General features: G+C 40.2%; 1 protein-coding gene across 2 annotated transcripts in view; it reads left to right on the top strand.

The window, feature by feature from the left end:
* CHCHD3 (coiled-coil-helix-coiled-coil-helix domain containing 3) overlaps nt 1-22278 on the top strand; it is a 230048-nt gene that overhangs the window by 46207 nt on the left and 161563 nt on the right. The window lies entirely within an intron of this gene.

Below are 22278 nucleotides of genomic sequence, written 5' to 3'. Positions count from 1 at the left end.
TGGAGTACAAGGGAGGTGCCAGAAGTTTGGAGACAAACTAAGGTTCTAATCTTTTTTTAAAAAAAACAAAGGGGGGGGGTGGACCCAAGAAATTGCAGATCAATCTGGTTGACATCAATACTTGGACAAATTCTAGAAAATATAAACAGATTTGCAAACATCTAGAAAGGATTAAAGTGATGAAATTAGTATGGGTTTGTTAGAAATAGGTTGTACTACTGCTTTTTTTTTTTTAACAAATTGACTAGAAGAAATGCTGTGGATGTAGTATACCTATACTTTACTTTAGCAAGACATTTGATAAAATTGGCTATAGCTTCCTTCTTGATAAAATGGAACAATGTGGAATGAATGGTCCTGCTACTAGATGGATCCACAGTTGATTGTACAATTGTACCCAACACATGGTTCTTAATGGATCTATGTCTACACAAAGAGGCATGCAGTGGGGTACCAGTCCTGAACTCAGTGCTTTTCAACATTGCTATAAATGACTTAGATGAGAAGATAGATGCTCAGCAGATTTGCAGACAATACAAAGTGGAAGGTGGGGGATTGCCAGCATTTCAGAAGACAGGTTCAGTGTTCAAAAGGATCTTGGTAGATTTGAATATTGGGCCTTTTCCAGCAAAATGCAATTCATTGGTGAGAAATGTAAGGTTCTGTACTTGAGTAGGAAAAATCAGATGTATAGATACAAGATGGGTGGTACGTGGCTCAGCAGTAGTACTTGTGAGAAGGATCTGGGTATCCTGGTAGACCACCAGTGAAACACGATCCAGCAGTGGGCTACAATTGCCAATGCAATCTTGGCTGTATGAACAGAGGTATAATGTCAAGATTGTGGGAATTGATAATTCTGCTGTACCCTGCACTGATCAGACCATACCTGGAATATTGAATCCAGTTTTGGTTGCCATAATATGAAAAGGGTGCTGAGGAATTGGAAAGAATGCAGAGAAGAACAAGAAAGATGCAGAGACCTTGGAGGTTAACTCCTATGAAGAATGGTTAAAAGAAGCGTCCTGGTGGACATCACCTTTGGAAAAAAAGTGGATAAGCTAGAAAACCTTACTTCAATTAAATTTAATTAAAATATGAACTAAGCTTAAATACAGAGATCAACAAAATGATTCAAACTGTTTTGAGTTTGAAACACCCCGTGTCAAGCTCAAAATGGGTTTCAAGTTTGGTACAGGTCTTCCAATCTCATTGGAAGTGTCCCAGTGCTGTTCTGATCTCGGAGCAATCTTGAGATGCACCTGATAGCTGGAACATCTGCTTTCAAACTGATTTATTTTTTAAATGTTGAACAGATTCTACTCACACATTATTCCCTATGTGTTTAATAATTTTTCTGTTACATTAAAAATACAAAGCAGCAGCAACTTTGAGGAGGTTCTCGAGGCCCTGTCTGAAGCTTTGGGGGAACAGAGATTGTGAACTCTGAACTAGATGAGTGTGTGTTTCTATTGAGCAGGATTTTCAGATATATGGCTAGGAATCCAGATATAGTTCTGTGGAATTGAGTATGTGTATGTCCTCTGTCTCTGAATGAAGGATCTGGCAAACAGGCTGGTTTAAATCTCTTAACTGGGAATACTCTAATGATAGTGTATCATATTTACCCATCAGAAAGATTCTGTAATCATCTATTCTAGCAAAAGTACAATTTTGTTCATTTGATATAACTTGAATACATATTCTTCAGTACTTAAATATAGATTTCCTTTTTAGATAATAATGCTACATTAAACAATTATTAAATCAGACTTTTTAGGATTATTTGTTGTGAATGTTTAGTGAGTATTTTTGCCTTTATAGTTTAGCTTTTACATTATTCTGGTAACCTTGATTTTTCTGACTAGCTTTCTTTAAAAGAAGAGATTATTTTAGCCGGTATGTGCATTTTTGAATTATCTGCGTTATTTATTTATGAAGAGTAATTAAAAAACAGGCAGTTTCATCCAAGTTACCAGAAGAAACCTAAAATATTATGTGACAGTTGTCTTTTGTGTCATTCTCTTATTCAGGACTTAAAAAGAAAGACAAGCTTTCTTGCTTTTTCACATCCCATTTTCTTTCAGTGAATTAGTTTCTTTGAGTGAATTATTTGAAATGAAGATAAATCTCCACCAACCAAAACTACTGCTGCTAAAAAGTTGGATTATTATATTTCTCAGTTCAAATAATGATTTCCACAAGCGCACTGGTGTGGCATTCTTTAAAACATGCTTCTTGAATGGATCATCCTTTGCCCTGAAATGTGCTGTAATTAGCGGTATGAAAGGATGATTGCTGGATGCCCATCTTGTTGCCAGCTCTTCTTTTTTAAATTGTTAATAATTGATCCTAGCTCAATATTATTTATTGCGAAAATTAGCACAGAAATGATCAGAAAATAGTCTTGTTCTACTTTTTTTAGCACTATAATTTAACAGTCCTTGCCCATTTCTCTTTTCAAGGTTATGCACTGTTCTTTCCAACTTCAGTAGCATCAGAAATTTTAAAAAAAAAGTTATTTCTCTGTACTTTGTTTAAGGCCACTAAAATTGGCTTTGGGATAGTTATCAAATGTTCAATGTTTTCTTTAGCCCCATACTGAGTACCTGGCTCCTAACAGCTCCATCTTTTTCTTCATGATTTTGTTCACAAATTGGCATCAGAAGAAGCTCAATCTTGATAGAGCGCATCAAACAGTCCATTTATATGTTCCATCAGACATCTTATGGGAGAGTTAATTTGGTTCCCCTCCTTTTTTTTTTGAGCAGCTGCTGCACAGAAATTATTGCAAAAGTACTTTGCAATATGTACTACATTAGTCTTTGTTTTTTGAGCATAAAGGGCTTTTTTTTTTTGGCTTGGGGGCGCAACTATATACTGTTAATCTTGGGACTTCTTCTAAATTACTTGGATAAGCTTATTTTTTGTATCATCCATGCCAGCACTGCATATTTGGCATTTGAAATTCTTTTGACAGTTGGTAAATGTTACTCCTAATTCTTGTGAATATTTAGCAGTATGTAAATTTCATGCAATATGAATTTTTTTGGGAAAGATGCTCTTTTCTTCTGATGCTACGGAAGCATACATGTTTCAATAGTTGTAGATATTCTTCTACACCTCAAAACTTTAGGTAATAATTTTTCCCTCTAGATTATTTGTTCATAGTAGAACGAGCCTTTCTAAAGAAAATCAGCCTGAATTCTCTGGTGATAAATCCTGTCTCACCAAACTTCTAGAGATCTTTGAGAATCTCAATAGACGTGGCTTCTGAGTAAGGCTGTATGGTGGACTAGATGTCCCTGAAGCAGCAGGGATGGCATTGTGGTGGAGATCAATAGCCAGATGGTGAATTCTGGCCAGCTCCCAGCCTTACCAAGCAGACCAGACAGGAAACATGAACAGATGAGCTGTGGGCTGTGCTGCCTCTTATCTGACCATTCTCTCGGCAGTGTCTCTGGGCCCCGTCTCTCAAGGTCAGTCCCACATACCATTATGTTGGCAGTGTCTGTCTGGATAAAGGAGAGATTGTGAGATTACCCACTTGCACTCTGGATATCATCTCCTTGTGAGTAGACTGCAGGAACTGAGGTTTTTGTGGTCAACTTATGAGTTGAATGATTGGCAATTGAGGGATTTCAATCAAGCTCACAGCCATGATGCAACTTATATGGACACAAGGTTCGCCCAGACCTAACTTTCTTAGACACTTTTGGATGTAATTAATTTATGGCTAAAGAGAGATTTTCTGAGCAGTAGGATAAGAGAATTCCACTTGGTAAGAACATTTTTTCTGGACTAAAAAGGAGAACAAAGGGTGTTTAAAGATTTAAAAGCTTTTGGCAAAAAGCTTAACAACGAATGGATGTAAGAAAGTTTAAAATGGATAAAGGGGATAGGGTTTTGTTTTGTTTTTTTGGTGAAAATGCTTTTGAATAAATTAGAATTAAATTAGACAAATGAATTGGACCTTTGTGGTGATGTTTTTTTATTTATTATTAAGGAGTGCAGACAATTGGTGGATTTTCCAAAACAAACGATGTACAGAGTCTGAGCCAGACTGTGATGCTGACTATAGCTACGGAGTGCCATTTGAGACAAAAGTATTAAGGGCACAGGAAAAGAAAACAGGAAAAAAAAAGGATGGGCTTCAAATTCCTTCCTTATGAGAGAAGGCTGGAACATTTGGAATTCAGAAAGGTGATTGAAGAAGGTCACAATATCTATAAAATCATGTGCAATATGGAAAAAATGGACAGGAAGAAGTTTTCTGCAATCTCCAAAAATACTGGAATAACTGGCCATTCAGTGAAATTGACTGGGAAGAGATTTAAAACAGATGAAAGGAAGTAATCCTTCACAAAGCACATAATTAACCTGTGGAATTCATTACCACAAAATATGGTAATGGTTACTAAGTGGGAGTTCTTTAAAATGGAATTGGAAAAACTCAGGTTATTCTTCTTGAAGACTCAAGGGAAGCAACAGAGGGAGGGGGGTATGTCTTGGTCTCCTGCTTGCATACAACCAAAAGGTTGGCCACTGTGAGAAACAAAATGCTAGACCAAGATGGTCTTGATTAATCCAACAGGGCTATTGTTATAATTCTACCCAACAGTTTCTTTGCAATATCTGATGAATTGTATCTTGGTCAATGAACTAGGCATTTTCAACCACAGGAAGAGTTTGTTGCATATACAAACTGAGTGTTCTTGATTTTTATCAAGTGCCTTTTTGTTGAAATATACTGGTTTTATTACAATGTTATCGGCCTATTTTTGCATGACAGAATAACAACAACAACTTTAATTGCATCTATGAATATTATGATACCAGGGGCCCTTAAGTGACTTGTCTCCCATACTGAAATGGTCTGGAAATGAACCAGGCTTAAGACATTGCTTTTTGTATTTCAATTCCTTCTGTACCAGTAGGTTTCTCTTTCCATCCTGGCACTTGAGCTAAAATGGGCAACTGGCAGAACTCTTGTCAATTTCACCTAAATTGAGGAAAATGTCCTGATGGTGATCCTGGCCCAGCAAAATAGACTAAGTATTGCTCCCCTAGTGTGCTTGCTTTAGATGCTGGTACCCCTGTTGCAAGTGCAGATAGGAACCGGTGAGTCTGTGCTTCAGAACACTGCATGTTGGAGATAGAAAAGGAGTCCACAATGCCAGAGATTGCTCATAAAGCCCAGCAGTGTTCAGGCTTTACGTGGGCAGATTCTTCTCTTTGGATGGTTCTGTACAGCAACCCAGTAGGAGTGCAGATATTGTCTAAAAGCATGACTGCAGGTTGTGTCTGCAATGGGGTAGGAGCAAGCTGAGGGTGACATTGTTCACTTAAGCCCTCTCACTGCAACTTGCGGGTTGGTGGATTGTGTAGAAGACCCCTAGGTTTTTCTGATGCACACAGTGTGCCTGCAACATTGCTCCCTAGTAACTCTGAAATGGGAGGCATTAGTGTTGACACTGAGAGTGGTATGAGGGACCTTGTGTTTTAAAGATAAATCCGCATGATGACATCAAGGCATCTGCTTCTTGTTCCTGAGCGTGAACACTCATAAAAGCACGACCATAAAATAAGTATCTGCCTGTTTCATTTAACTGCATTAAACTACCGGAATGTAATAAGAACTTTCCTTATTATCATTATAGTCAATGATCCACATAAAAACATATAAAAACATAGTAATCAGGGATGCAATATTTGATGATGCGTTTTAAACTGCAGCAACACAGAACTTAGCCACCATACTGATAACGCTGGCTTTGGAATTGGAAAGTAGGAGCTTTAAGTGATGATGTTCTGCTCGTCTTGGATACTGTCACAGAAGAGGGGAAATGAAAGAATTCTGTCTCTGTAGAAATATCAGTTCAGCAGCATGTAGGTTTTTGTCTTGATCTCCTCCAAACTACAAGGGCAAATTCATTTGGATAAGGGAGTTCAGAAATATCTGTCTAGTGGGAGCATTGATGATGCTGTATCTGAAATAAGTTTTTCCTCAACCTGGGAAGGTTGAGAGATGTTAGAAATTTGGCCAGCACTCTGGCCAAATTTTGAAAACTAGGTTCTGTCTTTCTGTTAGCTTCCAGTTAGCATGCTATATCATCTGTCCCTTGACAGAGTATGTGTTTGGCCTTTTCATAACCCAAGGCAAGTAGGAACATGGCTATGAGTCTGTAAGTTGCTAGCTTGGACTCTGTAGCACCCCACCAAATAGAAGAATAGGCCTCTACCATTACAAGGGGTAGTAGGCCAATGGGGGGAAAATGAATCTTTAGCTAGCAATTAATCATCACCATCATCTTCATCTTCTTCTTCATCATCATCATCATCATCATCATCATCATCATCATCATCATCATCATCATCATCTAAGCATTCTCACTTCAACTCATGAGAGTGACCTTTGCCAAACATCTTGAGGCAGCAAGAATAGGGCTCAAAAATTTTGTTTGCCCTGCTTCCACTGTATTCTTCATATGCAGAATCCCACTTGGGCTCCATATAAGATCTGAGCTAGCATTTGGGTTTCAAAAAGTTTAAGGGTGACAGTACTTTTGTTGCAACATGAGAATTTCAGTAGCGATTTCAGAAGCTCCTCCAGAGGATGAGAGAAGACAGTCCCTAAGAAGAAAGACGATGATGACCCACTCAGGCAACCAGGCCTTGCCTTTCATTGCTGCACCAATTTTATTCTGAACTCTCGCTTGATTTGCCTACAAGTATAAGAGCTTCTTTCGTACATTTCCAAGTGGGATTTCTTCTTTAGTCTGTTGCCATGATTACAATACAGTCAGTGATTCTGATACACTTCAGAATTGGCAATTCATTCCTCAGGATTGCAGGAATGAGTTTGGGTCTTTCATGAAGCATTTATGTCCAGATTTTTCCCCCTTGCCTTAGATTTACCCCATCGTCATAAATTCCGTATTTGTTGACATTATCTTCACAGTTTTAAAGAGCTCAGCTTACAACCCTGTTAACTTAGCTCTTGTCTCAGTTTTAGCTAATAGAATACATAGTAAGTAGATGTTTTGTTTGCAAACATGTCTTTGAACTATGTTCATTTTTTGCAGAACATTGAAAGAAAAATTTTGAAATCTGACTTAAATCCAAAAACATTTCAAATGTAAGAATGAGTTTTTAATGTTCTGTTTAAAAGAGTTGATTTTTGTTTGCTTTAGGGCTAGTCAGTCACAAATGCTGAGTTGCATTCTGTGACGAAAATTACAACCAGCTTCATTAAAGTATGTTTGAAGAAGTTAGAAATCCAAGTTTCCTTTATCTTTGTGATTGGCAATATGCTTAGTCTTTTCTCCTGCTGCTGTTACTTAACTCTGCCCAGCAGCCTTACCACATGAAGCCCACAACGCCCGGGGTTGTACCTGCAGCACATGGAGCATGCTGGCTAGGAAGAACCTTCTGCATGGAGTGTTCATAATACTGTTAACTGTAGGAAGCACAAGCTGTTCCCCCTGTGCTTGAGTTGGGTGCATTGCAAGGCAGAGATCCAATTACTTCTGTGAATTTACAAATTTAAATGGCAGGCAGAGAAGATTGTGATGGCCTGGGAAATCAAAAGGGGGAAGATAACTCAGTGGTTTTATTATAGTGATTATGATATTGATGAACTCACTACGAAGGTTTCGGTTGTCGGCCCCAGTAGAATATTGGATTTCCACAGCTGAAATGTGTACCAAAGATTCTTGAACGAGAGCAGGTATTGGGGTAAAATAAAAATCTATGAAGTAATCTTTTCTGAGTGTTTATTATTTTTTTTTTTACCTTTCTGTATAACTTACGTTTAGTTTAGAGAGATGTAGTAGGAATTTTAAGAAAGGCTTTTTCATATTTTTATAAATTTTACCTGCATGCAACATGTATATGTGCACCTATATTTATATGTTTTTATATTATTAGGGGCCTGGTTCCATAACTTGTTGATATTTAGCATTAATTTACTTTATATTACCAATAACACAAAGGTAGGTGTGGAAGAATGGTGGATTCATATAAGAGGTACATATGTATCCTATGTGATTGAAATATCTGGCATAATCCTAACTTGATATCAACTGGTTATTCCTTTGCTTTTCCCTTTTTTTGGCACTGCTGATTAATCAATCAAACTCCATGTAGAAACCTTGTGTTTTTACTAAATCCTGTTTGCTATGCAGAGAGCCAGTTTGGTGTAGTGGTTAAGGCACCAAGCTAGAAACTAGGAGACCATGAGTTCGAGTCCCAATTTAGGCATGAAGCCAACTGGGTGATCTTGGGCCATTCCCTCCCTGTCAGCCCTAGGAAGGAGGCGTTGGCAAACCACTTCCGAAATCTTGCCAAGAAAACTGCAGGGACTTGTCGAGGTAGTCCCCAGGAGTCAAGACTGACTCGAAGGCACAAAACCAAACGAAGGATCTGTGCAGAAGTGCTAACATGGAGCAATCTCAGGACCGTGAAGTGGTGTGTTAGACTTGGGTAGTGCCTGAAATAAAATTGCTTTGTTGTTCTAATCCTGAACATTAGCATAAGAAAATGTTTACTTGTCTACCTCTCTTTGCCTTCTGAAAGTTGCATTTAGAGAGAATATTGAAGACAAACCTCCCCCACTGATTTCCACCGTAATTCACTTTATTTCCTTGCATGATTTTACTTCCTGCCATTTTTATCCCATCCTGGGCAACAGGATGGGATAAAAAATGGCTGAAAATAAAATAATAAACGCGGCTTGCACCTCTGCCTGATTTCTGTGCCTTCCCTGGCAAGGATTCCAGTTTTATGTCTCCCCCTCCCTCCTCATATCCTTCCACTGATGGGTCCAAACAGATGGCAACAGCTTGGCAAGAGCGCACTCTCTCATTTTTAGTCTTCCATTTGGAAGGACCGTCTTCTAGAAATGTGGCTTTGCCGCTTCCAGAAAATGGATTTATTTCTCCCTCCTTCTGAGCAGGTGCCGCCAACAGCCCCAAATAATGAGATCTGCAAGGCGGCTGGCCTCCATATGGTCTGACATTTCATCTGTCTTCTGCTAGATAACATACTGCAACCCCTGCCCACTGTTTTTCTAAACCCCTCGCCCATTTGGGGAGGAAATTTCCTGTAAATACTAAATCAGTGTTAAAAATGTACATAGGCAGTGCCTGGCCACAGCTCTCAGTAGAAGGGCGTTCAGTAGAAATCATAATTTTTCTTGCTTTTGTTGGGTGCCGTATCCCAGGAAAATATTTTGGCTTTATCTGAAACTCGTGTGGAAAGAGAGCTTTCTCCTTTTACCCTATACACTGTTTGGTCATTTCAGAGCACAGTGAGATAATGAACTTTTTATTGTGATTTATTAACATGTATATTGCACTTCAAGTTTTTAAAATGCTGCATAGAGTTTAAAAGAGTAAGTCAATTCCCAGCCAAGGAGTAGGGTTCACATCTTATATTAAATCATAACATTACTTTAGTTTTAATTTCATATATAGTTGGCTTAACATGTTGTACAAACTCAGCCAATTGTGGTTTAATCAATAAACCATGATTAACTAAATCATGCCTTAATGTAGGACTGTGCAGTTTCCATCAGCTTGAAGGCTAACTTAAGCCTTGTGAGGCATGGGTTTCTCTTTTTCTTTGCAACAATTTATAACCAGAACTTCATGGAAACTTAGGGATTCTGTGTGTTGCACACTCACTGTACAAGCAATTCTACACTGATATGGTTCTTTTATTATGTTTGGAAAAATGGGGTGGGTGAGTTGGCTTCTTAGTCCAACCTTCCACAACTTGGTTTCTTTCCAATATATTTGAACAGAATGCCCAGAATTCAGGGGTATCCTGAAAACTGTATGGGGAACATGTTTGATGATTTGGTCTTGGCAAAAAATATTAACTAAATAGGTCCAGGATGCGGTGAGTGGATTGTTGTGGGAAAGATGAGTATATAATGCTTTAAAGGAGATGGCAGTGCACCTTGTTTTCAAGAAACCGATATTGATACCCAAGATCTTGACAATTCATAATGCCCTCTTCTTAATAAACAACTTGGGAAAATGATGGCTACCCATTTAAGACATTTGTAGAAGATATGAATTATCTGAATCCTTCTGGTCTCAGTTCAAGTAGCTTAGACCTGTGTTCCCAACAGGTCCTGTACTGGTTGAATCCCATCTCTGCCTAGTTATTTTTGGCTGACGAGCCTCAGATGTTTGTTCAACCATCTGAAAACTTTGTTCATGTGATTTTTGGGTGGATTCTTGCTGCTGCTGTTTTTGCTTTTCTAATTTTGTAACTATTATTTTTAATGGCGCAGTAGTCATTGAAGATGACTCAGAAAATACTGTTGGTAGCTGGGAGTCTCACTGGAAGAGCCTGGTTTAGCAATATAACTCCAGTGTTTTGGCTGCTGCAGTGGTTAGCAATTGGTTACTGACCCCAATTCAGGGTGCTGGCTTTAACCTATAAAGCCCCACTCAGTTCACATAGAATATAGTGACTGTAGAACCATTTCTCCCAACTGTATTCAGCCTGTCCCATGCATTCTGTTTGGGAAGATCTGGATCCTGAGGGACCTTGCCTCATTGAGTTGAAATGGGTGGGGTCCAGAGGTGAACCTTATCAAAGGTTGCCCCCTCTGTGACACAACTGATGCAAAGGAACATCAATTCCTCAATGGATTGACCAAGCCCATCAGATTCCAGTGAGTATCTGTTGGATGATGGATGTTGCTGAAATGCCTTTTTTATTGGTTTTCACTTGACATGATTTGGTTTATCTGATTGGTGGGATTATGATTGTTTGTGGGTTTTTTTTCCTTGTATAGCTGTTATATTCATTGTAAGCCTACTTGAATCTTGGAAGTCGGTGTCATAAGAATGGCTGTATAAATACATAACGGTTTCTAGGAATATACCTGAGAAGTATTGATATTTTTCACATTCTTCAATCCTCAGTTTATCATTTAGGTTAAAGGTTTCCTTGAAGCAAGTTGCCTTGGTTCCCTGACAGGAGCCATGAGTTCAAGCCTCTGTCTCTTTCGGTCCCACTTCCAGCACGTGAAATAATAAGGAACATTCAAGGAACATTATTCACTCATAAGTATTACAGTATGACTTCAGCAGCGTTGTTCCAAACCTTGTAAGATGTTACACAAGTCTGCCAAACAAAATTAACAAACTTTCTCACTTTGGTGGTAAGCAGAAAAATGACAGACAATTCATACAATAAGTGTGCACTGTTTTAGGTGTTTGATTCAAAATGAGTGCTCTTCCATTAGAGCTATTCTCATAGCAGCTCTCCGCAAGAAGCCCTTTCAAAAGACAACGGCAAGCCAGATGGGATGGGTATTCACGTACACCGAAACATCTGCTGTACATCATTGCCAAACATAAAGGGATCTTGATCTCCCACTTAATCACATGGAGCTTCACACCTTTTTACATGAAGGCTCAGTAGGATACTAATCTCTTGCTTGACCCCAGAGACAGTTATATCATTGAGAGCTGCAACTTTGCAGAGACACGTTGACAAATTTAATACCTTAACTCTTCTGGGAAATGTCCTTTCACCAGTAGGTTCTTGCTTCTCCAGCAGGTAGATCTATGTTAAATCCATGTTCACTTCATGTGGTGAACATATTAAAATAGTAAATAACTTTGAGTAATGACTGTACTAGCTAATTACGTGGTTTCTCAGGATGCTGTTATGTTTGCACATTGCATATTGGAGAATGTAAGATGTGTCGTGCTTCATCTGACCAAAGGATCTTTCTATCTTGTCTGTCACATTTATACATCACAATTCTGCTAAAGTTCTTGAGGCAATTTTACATTTCAATTAACTTAGAGTCTAAGTGAAGGAGGAGGAGGAAAATGCACCTGAATACCAATCCATCCAAAATGTTGTTTTGTGGCCAGGTACAATGGGCACTGCAGGTGAAGAGTCAAATGTCACATGGAGGGGCTCTGATAAGCCCGTGTTCAGTTTATGTCACTGACCAGGCAACTATTCCCAGAAAACTCACTGAGAGAACTAGTTCTGGCAAGACCAGAAGTGCAAACTGGATGAAACCAGACAAGTCCATTTCAGTAGGAAGTGATAGGTAACAACCTTTTCTCTTGCCTGGTTGTGGGAGCCTCAAGCCTCTTGTACCTAGTAGGTAGGCGAAAGAGATTTAAAGACTGAACCTTGAATTTGGTATAAATATTATACTTGGCCATCACTAGAATTCTTAAGTGTTTCGTTCATGCAAGAAACTTACTTGTCAGGGCTGTGTCCTTGAAACACTGCCCGTATGACTCCAGTTCTAATGTCAACCAAGATAGCTTCCAGGCCCTTCAGCTTGACCACCTCACAGTGGGCTTTCTAAGGGTAGCTTGTGGTATTGCAAGCATGCCACAAAACGTGTGAAAGAGCCCATATGTTGTTGGGTGAAGGTGTCGCACTAGGACTAGGGGAATCCAGGTATCCCCCGCCCCCCCCTTTCCCCCTTGAAGTCCTGAAGTTCAACCGAACCTGACAAGATATCAACCTAATAAGTAAAGTTGCATCACATAAACTGATGCATTGACAACCACATCCATAAAGGTGCATACTGTCACAGAATATGTTAGATTGTATCTTTGGCCTTCCATAGCATTTGAAGATTGATTTTTATTAGCTTTCCTGTATCTTTAGCTGCAGCATTGAATATTGGAAAACCAACACATTCAGGTAGGTAGTACAATTGATGGATGGAATCCTTGTTGACTGAAAGTGAAATTATCCATTCTGTTCGTTTAGCTATTATGGTTCTTGCTGGGCAGAATAGCTTTTGGCATCATGTGATAAACCAGTTATACCATCAGTATAGGTCCAATATGGAAGGAGAGCCTGGCAAAAATGGAAAGGATTGTGAATCTTGCTGAAAAGAATACAGTTGTTTTGTCCTCTGCTTTAGAGTAAAAATAGCATGGTAATTATTTCTGAGCGGAATGAAAAAATCAACCTGTAATAATAGGTTTTACAGAGGATCCCCCAGCTAGACTGGATAGGAGCCATACCACTTTCTTTAAGCTTGTTGATCAAGTGTCATTGGTTGTCAGCCCTCCAGTTCTTATTCTTTTCTGCTTTGGACATTTACTGAACATGGGGGTCTAAACAGCTAGTTGCATCTTTTTTCTCTGGGTCTGTCTGTATATCCCAACTTAGCTATCCTCATTCATTCATTCATTCATTCATTCATTCATTCATTCATTCATTCATTCATTCATTCCTGGACTTATGTCCCTCTCCAATCATGAACGACTTTGAGCACACCAATCCCTACAAGCTGGTTTAAAAACATTGCAGTAAAATCAAACCTTATCAGTAACATCCAAAGAACGTATGTCTAGTACTGGGAACATTTGTATTTGTATTGTATTAATCAAATTAATCCATTTAGTCAAGCCAAAGGGAAGCAGCTCAGAACATTCTGAGCCCCAAGGCCTGATGGAAGAACCATGATGTAATAGCCTTCTGGAAAACCAGTAAGAAAGGAGTTGTTTGGATATCTGGAGTATGCTGTTCCATAGATGGGGGCAACAGTTGAGAAGGCTCTTTTCTGTGGCTTTGGAGATGACATTCCCTGAACAAAGGGACTAGACTGGAGGGGGCCACTCTACCTGATCTAATTTAATGGGCACAGATATTGGGAGTAGGTGGTCCTATGGATATCTAGGTTTGGATGACCTTCAAATCACTCCTGCACCTCCTATAATCCCCAGCCAACACCCCTATTTATCACAAGGTCCATGGGAGTAGAATGAGGCTATTTGCTCTTCCTCTCAGCAGTTCTGCTGGCTGTTTTGGTCTGGGCATGGAAGCAAAGTGGAGCTTGTGTGGTATGGAAATAGCAGTATATTGAACTTTCTTGCTGTGCAGGAAAGGTTTTTCCACCTGGTAGTTTTTCATTTGCTATGAATGACCCTGTCTTATGCATATATATTTGCTTGCGGGGGGCGGGGAGGGCTTTCTCTGGTTGTGCAGTTGGCTACTTGCGTCTGCAGGTGAGACTTTGAATCCCAGCTGAGGATGAAGGGCCTAGAAATTGAAAATTGCCCTACATATCGGCATTTATGTGGTAGTGTGTCATAGATAGAGAGATGAATTTCACAATAATAATAACAGCAGGTAGCGCATTGCATCAAGCTGTTCCACTTGAGGAAGGGAAAAGGCAGAGGCTTCCAATCTTACTAGCAGAAAAATATTTTCACAACCCAAATATAGCACTTTGTTAATTTGAATGGTGACTGTGTACATCTTCATTGGTAATATTAACCAGACTAACTCTGCTTTACATTCTCAGCCCAAAGAGGCAGTGGGGTCTAGTGGTGGAGGTGTTGGTCTAGGAGCAGGGAGACCAGGATCTAGTCCCCTTTCAGCCACAGAAGCTCCTTGGGGACTTTGGGCCAGGCCCAGGCCCAGGCCCAGGGTGGCTCAATGAGGAAGAGGCTGGATTAAGAGCAGGTTGTGGTTCTCCCTCAGTCACACGGAATTGTAGTAGGGGAAAATTGGAGGAGGAACAGTAAGTACCCTGGCTTGAGTTCCTGGAGAAAAGGCAAAATATAAATCAAATCAGTCAGTCAATCAATCAATCAATGGCACTTTTCACATATGCAACCCCTGGATTTTGAGCTGCCGCAGTGGAATTTTTTTTTCATGCCTTTTATGTTTCCTTCCAGTTGGACCTGTGCTTCTTCCTTCTGATATCAGACAAATTTCCTTTATAAAGTTCCTTCTCTTATCTAAAATTCCTTCTCTTATCCATTGAACTCCCTTTCTCATATGAATAAGCCTGCTATAGATACCTCTGTCCCCTTCATTCTGAGATAATTTCTCAGCATAATAGGAAATGGAATTAAAATGGTAAGTGTATAATCCTATATGTGTAACACATATATTGTATGTGTTATATGTCATATACTGAGTCACTGGCAGTATTTATTCTATTTATTTCTTTAGAAAAACTGGCCTCACTGGGTGTGTGTGATGGCAAGACTATTGCCCCGACAATTTTGTCAGTGGCCTCTGATAACATCTTTTTTTCCAAAATACTATCCTCCTCCTGTATTGGGACTACAACTCCTAGAACCATTGAATATTTATTGATAGGTAAAACTGGACATACATGAGAAACAATAGCTTCTCTCTCAGTGGTGCATAATTTTTAACAATCCAGTTTTGAAATAGAATCCCTTGTAGAATACAGGACATTGGTGTGAAGTTCTTTTGTTTGACTGCCCAAATGTTGGCTGTTCCTGCTGAGGTAATAACACTTAGTTTTGAGTTGGCAAATAAGTAGTATGGGGCTCTTGTGACTTAAAGCAGGTTTCTCCTCTTCTAACAGCTCTGTCTTAATAATTTATTAGATCGGGTTGTTTACATTGCTCATTTAGATTGCCCGTTTTCAGGCATGATGAGTTTTTCTTGAATTACCATTCATAAGAAACACAATTCTGCACAGAAATTGAAAAGCAGAGGGAAAGATGGGGAATGCCCTCCAGATTCACGTTAAAAGCTCAGGCTTTTTACTATCAAAATAGAACGAAGAGATCCGAAAAGCTTATTTGAAAATGAAAGTAAAATGTTTCTTGGAGCGGATGGATGTCCTCTGTATTTTCTGTTTTATTTTGCATTTTATATTCTTGGACTTAAGAACAGAAGAAAAATTGTGCAGGATTAGACCATGGACCTTGGCAGTTTGGCATCCATGGAAGGGGCAAGGGGGCAAATGATGTCACGTGGCCATGACATCATTGTACAGACGACACAAACAGTGTCATTTGTATGATGATGTCATGGCACACAAATGATGCCATCATAGCTTGCACTGGATGCCCGTGGCACAGGTAGCACATGGGGTTGATTCTGTTTTATCCCATTCAAGCAGAGGGCCATTACAGTACCTTTTGGTAGCAAATTCCACAGAATTGATTGAATTGCATTGCAGAGAAATAATCTTGGTACTCTCTGCATGTGTGTGGGTGTGTGTGTTTGTGTATGCATTTGAATCCTTATTGAAGTATTAAAATGAAATGAAAGGACTTGCCGTGGATGTGTGTGCCTGCATAAAAGCCTTAAGTCTCTATTTATTTCTTTTTTAGCATTAATGTGGCTGGTAAAGTTCCTTGCTGGAGATTTAGGCATCGTAAGCTTTCTTCCAGTGCATACTAAATGCCAATCAAATGTGCTGGGGGAGAAAACTACTATAAGTTGATGCACACAGGTGTTTGAGATCCTGGGGCAGTGTTGACTTGTGTTAGTTTCATTAAACTCCTACAAAACCTGCAATTACATAATGCAAATAAGCCACGTGTGCCTTCAGAACTGTCCTGCTTTGCACTGGAGTTCCAGTGAATTGAGAATGCATTCGGTGTCTTTGTGCAGAACCCTTCAGTCAACCAAAGTCTCTTGGCGTTGTTGCCATGTGGGGTTGTCCAACTTCAGAAGCAAGAGACAATGTCAGCGTTAGCTTGAAACACGTTCATCGTGAAAAGCTGGCCAAAGAAAAAGGAAATGACTTTCTTTTAAAGGTGCTGTTATGAAATCTTGAATGAGGCTCCTTTTCAGATAAGCTTTTCGGATCTCTTCGTTCTATTTTGATAGTAAGAAGCCTGAGCTTTTAACATGAATTTGGAAGACATTCCCCATCTTTCCCTCTGCTTTTCAATTTCTGTGCAGAATTGTGTTTCTTATGAATGGTAATTCAAGAGTTGGTAGTCTAGTGTTTTCCAAAGTGTTTTGGACTACAACTCCCATGATTCTTTGTCATTGCTGATGTTCAAAGGCTGCTGTGTTCAGTTTATGTGCAATGTAGATAATGCCCCTCCCAAAGTCAGTTACTGGTTTAACACAGAGTATATGCTTAACCCAGTGGTTTTAATGTGGATAACATTAAAGTTATGAGTGTGGATAACAGTTCCAGCTAAGATATGGGTGAGGATTGGCCTCATTCACCCACTGGGCAGGGGAATTTTGAGTTTGGTATTAATATTTTAGCATTTTGGAACAGCCAATCTTGAGGAAAGTTCCCTGACCCCATTTATTTCTGACTGAATGTAATTTTAGAGTAGAGTGGAGTTTTCTTTGTTTAAACTGGTTTGTTTAATTGTTTTGGATAACTTGTTACCCTCATTGGTATTGGAACAGATATAAATGTTTTTAATCGATGATAAAAAAGAATTTGCATAGGAGATGGATTCATTACAAGGATGTCAAAGCAAACAATGGTTATGAGAGTTTCTCTTTCTTATATTTAAGCACCTCCTCCTCCTATCTCCATATATGTACTGCTTGTGGAAACTGCGTTTGGCAAGCTAAAATATGGATAGTTAGTAGTTTATATTCTGCTTATCTATCCAGAGGACACTCAAGGTGTCTTATTTCAGTACTTGGATCTTGACAAGGATTAGTGATAAAATAGCCAAAAATTAAATGTGCAAGGGGCCAGTGTGTTCATGGAAGTAGCAGTTGGATCACTGGCTTTACAAGAACGTATTATAAAGTGACAGTTTCATTTAGAATATCCCAGATTACCTTTCTTGTTTTTTCCTCCTTGCTTTGAAAATACTTAGAATTGATAGGAATAAGATGTGTGTTGCGCTTTATCTAAAGCAGGTTTTTAAAGAATACCACTAGAGCCTTGAAGGAAAAGTAATCAAAGTTTTGCTGGGAAAAACTTTTTTTTAAGAGAGTGGAAGAGCTGAGTGTATATTTCAGGTTTCTTGGCACCTAAGTAACTAAATTTCTGACACTCAGGAAGGATGGAAGGTGGTTGAGATGATGGTAGGCTTGCAGCTCCAAAGGGCTCTAGAGGAGGTGGATTATCTGAACCCATCGCAGTCATGGTTCAAGACAGGATAGTACTGAGACAGCATTGATAGTGCTTGTGGATAACCTCTGGCAGGCTCGGGATGGGAGTAGTGTATCCGTCCTGGCCCCTCTTGACTTCTTTCGATATCACTGATCATAGTATCCTTCTGGACTGGGTTGGGAGTGGGGGGCATGGTCCTTGTCCTTCCTCTGAGGCTGGTTCCAATCAGTGTTGGTAGGGGAGAGAAGTCTAGCCCTAGGTCCCTGCTTTGTTAGGCACCAGGGGGTTTACTCTCTCCCCACTCCTGTTAAACCTCTACCTGAAACCCCTGGTGGGTTTAGTATTCCAGTGTACTGATGATATTGTTTACTTTTCTGTTGTACATTTCTGTGTACTCTGGTACACGTCTCTGCCCAAGCTGAAGTGCTTTCCCAGTGCAAGTCTGGATGGGGAAGAATCAGCTTCATCTCAACCTCAACAAGACTGAGCTGCTATGGGTTTTGGCCCCCCACCCCCCTGTATCTTTACATCATTAACTCTGGATGTTACTCTGGACGACACTCTCCCAAGCAGCATTGGTGTAGAATCTGGGGGTCCTCTTGGATTCATGGTTCCTGCTTGAGGAATAGGTGGCAGCCGGGGCCAGGAGAGCCTTTCCACAATCACATCTTGTGCACCAGTTGGGCCTGTTTGTTGGTTTGTTTATTATTTAATTTGTCTGGCTGCCCATCTCACCAAGTGACTCTGGGCAGCGAAGAGAATTTAAGAGATAAAAACAATTGTACAGTGGTACCTCGGTTCATGAACTTAATTCGTTCCACGATTCTGGTCGTGAACCGAATCAAATTTCCCCATAAGGTTCAATGTAAATAAGGTTAATCCGTTCTGACCCCTACGAACGTGGTCGCCAACCGAATCAAATTTCCTCATAAGGTTCAATGTAAATAAAGTTAATCCGTTCTGAACCATATGTATTTTTTTTTAAACCACAAAAATATGAAACAAAGTACAGTACAGTACAGTATGAAGAGAGAGAACACTAACCTTGCTTGAGGCGACACCAAAAAACTTCACAGCAAGTGTCTGTCTGTGACCACGATCTCGCCTAGAGGAAGCCACGATCACGTGTCAGAGCAGGGAAGATGGTCATGGGTCATGTTTGTCACCCGATGCGGAGTTCGCGAACGGAAGCAAAACTTTGCGAACGCTGCTGTTCGCGAACCGAATTGTTCGTGAACAGAAGCGTTTGTGAACCGAGGTATTACTGTATTAATACAAGCATTAAAATACATAGCTGAGAATAAAGCACCCATCATAATGACTCAATTAACCACAAAATGGGTCCCTGCACACACTCAGGCCCCAGGCCTGGGGACAGACCCAGGTCTTTAAGGACTTAAGAAAAGCCAGCGGGGTTGGGGCCATCCTGATCTCCAGAGGGAAAATGTTCCATAAGGTGGGCACCATGGCAGAAGAGGCACATCTGCTAGGCCCCACCAACTGGCATTCCTTAGCTGACAGGACCTGAAGCATGCCCATGTTCCTAGTTTGGGAAGCATTGCTCATGGTCACTCATGCCTTGGTCACCTCCCAGTTGGACTGTTGCAACACGCTTTACTGGGGCTGCCCTTGAAGAGCATTCAGAAACTTCAGCTGGTCCAGAATGCAGTGGCACAGGCAGTAATGGGCACGCCACATAACATTGCTGCTCTGTGAGCTGCACTGGCTCCCAGAGGGCTTCCAGATGCAATTCTAGGTGCTTGTTGTCATCTTTAAAGTCTTGCATGGTGTGAGGCTGGGTTTCTTGTGGGATCACTTCTCCCCAGTGGTTTCTTCCCAATGTTTTCTGCCCATCCCACCAGATTGAGCAGAAGGGCCTGCTCTGGGACTTACCAGTGAAGCAGCGTTACTTGATTGGTCCTAGCAAAGATGTCTTTTCTGTCATGGTGCCTATCTTGGGGAACAGCCTCCCCCCCCGAGATACGGACAACCCTGATCCTGCTGGTGTTCTGGAAGGCCATGAAAACCTGCCTGTTACCCCAGGCATTGGGGCCAGGGCATTAATGGAGCTCTGACATGGATGGGATGTGCTGGTTCTGATGTTCTTGAGAAATTTAGGGGCCTTGATTTGTTTTTTCCCCCTCTAATTAAATGTGATTTTGTTTTTGTTTTTATCTTGTTCACTGCTCAGATGGCAGCCGTATAAACAGGGAGGGAAAGCACAATAAGGGGAAATTTGGATGGGAAAGGAAAATAGCCGTGGACATATACAAGAAGGGTTTTGTTCTGAGCTGGACACCAATAAGCACGTTCCCATAAAAATACAAAATAGCCTTTTGTTCTGGTTTCCCATTTGCAGGTATTCAGTACTTGCTTGCATTTTGTCTTTGCGCTGTCTGGACTGTTCCAGAATTGCCCTGTCAGATTCAAATGTTTCATCAGAATTGCTCTTTGCTGCTGAAGTCACCTCTTAAAATTAGCAGCCTTTTCCAATATTGTCTATGCTGAAGCAAGCAAGAGCTCCTTTGTCTTCATCAACAATCCTTGGTACCTCTGTTTGGGATTATCCCTGACTTTTGCAACGAGAAATGTGTGCATGTCTGTTCAGCCTTTTCTTTTTCTGCATCATTGATTGGGTAGCCAATGTGATTTGATTGGAATAATCTGCAGGATCTGGGGACATCTTGTAATGCAATTTGGTCCATGCCTGCATAATTTAGGCTTTCTGCTTGAGTAATTGAAGATGCTGCTTAATAAACTTGGTAAAAACTCCCATTTGGTTTACATTCCAGAGGGTTGTATAGGAAGCACAAAGGCAATTCAGATGGTTATTGCCAGCCTTCCTTCATTCCCAACCTCTAACCATTTCCTTGGGGAAGAGGGTAATCCTCTGCAGTAGAAGGTGTGGGGTGTGGGGATGATGGGGGGAACATTTGCAAAGTGACCCTAGCTATTAGGAATTTCTCTGAAAATATCTTGGCAATGTACACAAGGCACGAGACTTAGAAACCTAATCTCTGCTGCGATTTCCAAACCCTGTTTGAAGAGGTCTGTTTGATCATCTTTTACCAGCGGCAAATTTTCAGATGTTGACTTTGTGCTCAGTATGAGAACATACATAAAGCCAGTGTATTTTATTAGCAGAAATTATTTAATACAATAACTTAAGACAATAATTTTGTACAATATTTTAGTTCTTGTACAAAAATGTGTAGTGGTAGAATGGCAGGTATTGTAAAGATAATTTTGTTCATTTTGGCATCTTGTCAGATTATTTTTGTGAATTCAACATTTAACATTTTGTGAATTAAGCAAATATGAGTAGATGGGTACAGTTATTTGAGCAAGTTTTCTTCTACACAGCAGAGGATCTGAGGACTCTAATATTATCTGGATTGGACAGTGTAACATACAGCATCTAGACCAGTGTTTCTCATCTTGGCAACCTCCTAATGTGTGGACTTCAGTGCCCAGAATTCCCCAGCCAGCGTGGTTCTTGCTATGAATTCTGGGAGTTGAAGTCCATAATCTGAAAGTTGCCAAGGCTGGGAAACGTTGATCTAGACTTAAAATGTTGTAGGCCAGATTGGCACTGATAACACCTGTTTTCACTTATAGAGGGATTTTGAGCCCAAAACATGCCCTAAGACAAATATATTACCACCTTTCCTTGAAGCAAGAGAAACATTTTGCACTCCTTGGTTAACTGTTGGCTTGCCTTCCTGATTAGCTGGAGCCTTCCTTCCTTCCTAAAATTTCTACTTCTGCGTTTTCCAATTTTGGCATCATTGGTCTCAAAACTAGCAACTCATATATATCATATAGCTCTTTCCTGTGCATCAGAAATGGAAATAATGAATGTGTGTGGTGTGTCACATATAAAACCAGTCTTTGGACTCTCTGTGAGCTTTATCAGGAGATCAAATTCTTTTTCTGGCAGTATATATCAACACATATCTTTCTGAATGAGCAAAGTCATGGATAGTTCAAGAAGAGAAATGTGAGTCTTTGGTTCTTGAAAAGTGGGTTAGGCATCAGAGCAGAACATGGGTAGCACTAGGAAAAAGCATGGTCTTGGAGACCAAGCACAATCTGGATTAATCTTCAATTTACAAATTGTCTGGAGTGCTCAGGCAAAGGGAAAACTCTCTGGTGTCCCAACTCAAAGATAGCTACAAGCTTAAAATACTGACTATAAAGGACCATGCACTTCTGGGGGCATCATTGGGGTGGAGAGAACAGCGGCATGAGTAGTCTGACTCCAGAGAATGAAAGGAAACCTAAGAATAACTTGTAAGTCTGACATGTTTGAGTTAAAACTAGCTAGTTGCTAAAACATGCCATGGAAGACAGATAGCTACTAGCATGCAACAGTATAATGGGCGTGCCCAGATGGTCTTCAACACAGTTGACTCTTTAAAGAGATGGGAATGTTGCAGGAGTGGGGATTTGGT

Source organism: Python bivittatus, unplaced genomic scaffold (assembly GCF_059951505.1).
Source record: "Python bivittatus isolate LINGU-HERP-01145 unplaced genomic scaffold, Pbiv_v1 ctg000330_np1212, whole genome shotgun sequence".
Lineage (NCBI taxonomy): Eukaryota > Metazoa > Chordata > Lepidosauria > Squamata > Pythonidae > Python > Python bivittatus.
The sequence above is the reverse complement of the archived record's forward strand: the minus strand, read 5'-3'. Positions and strand labels throughout refer to the sequence as shown.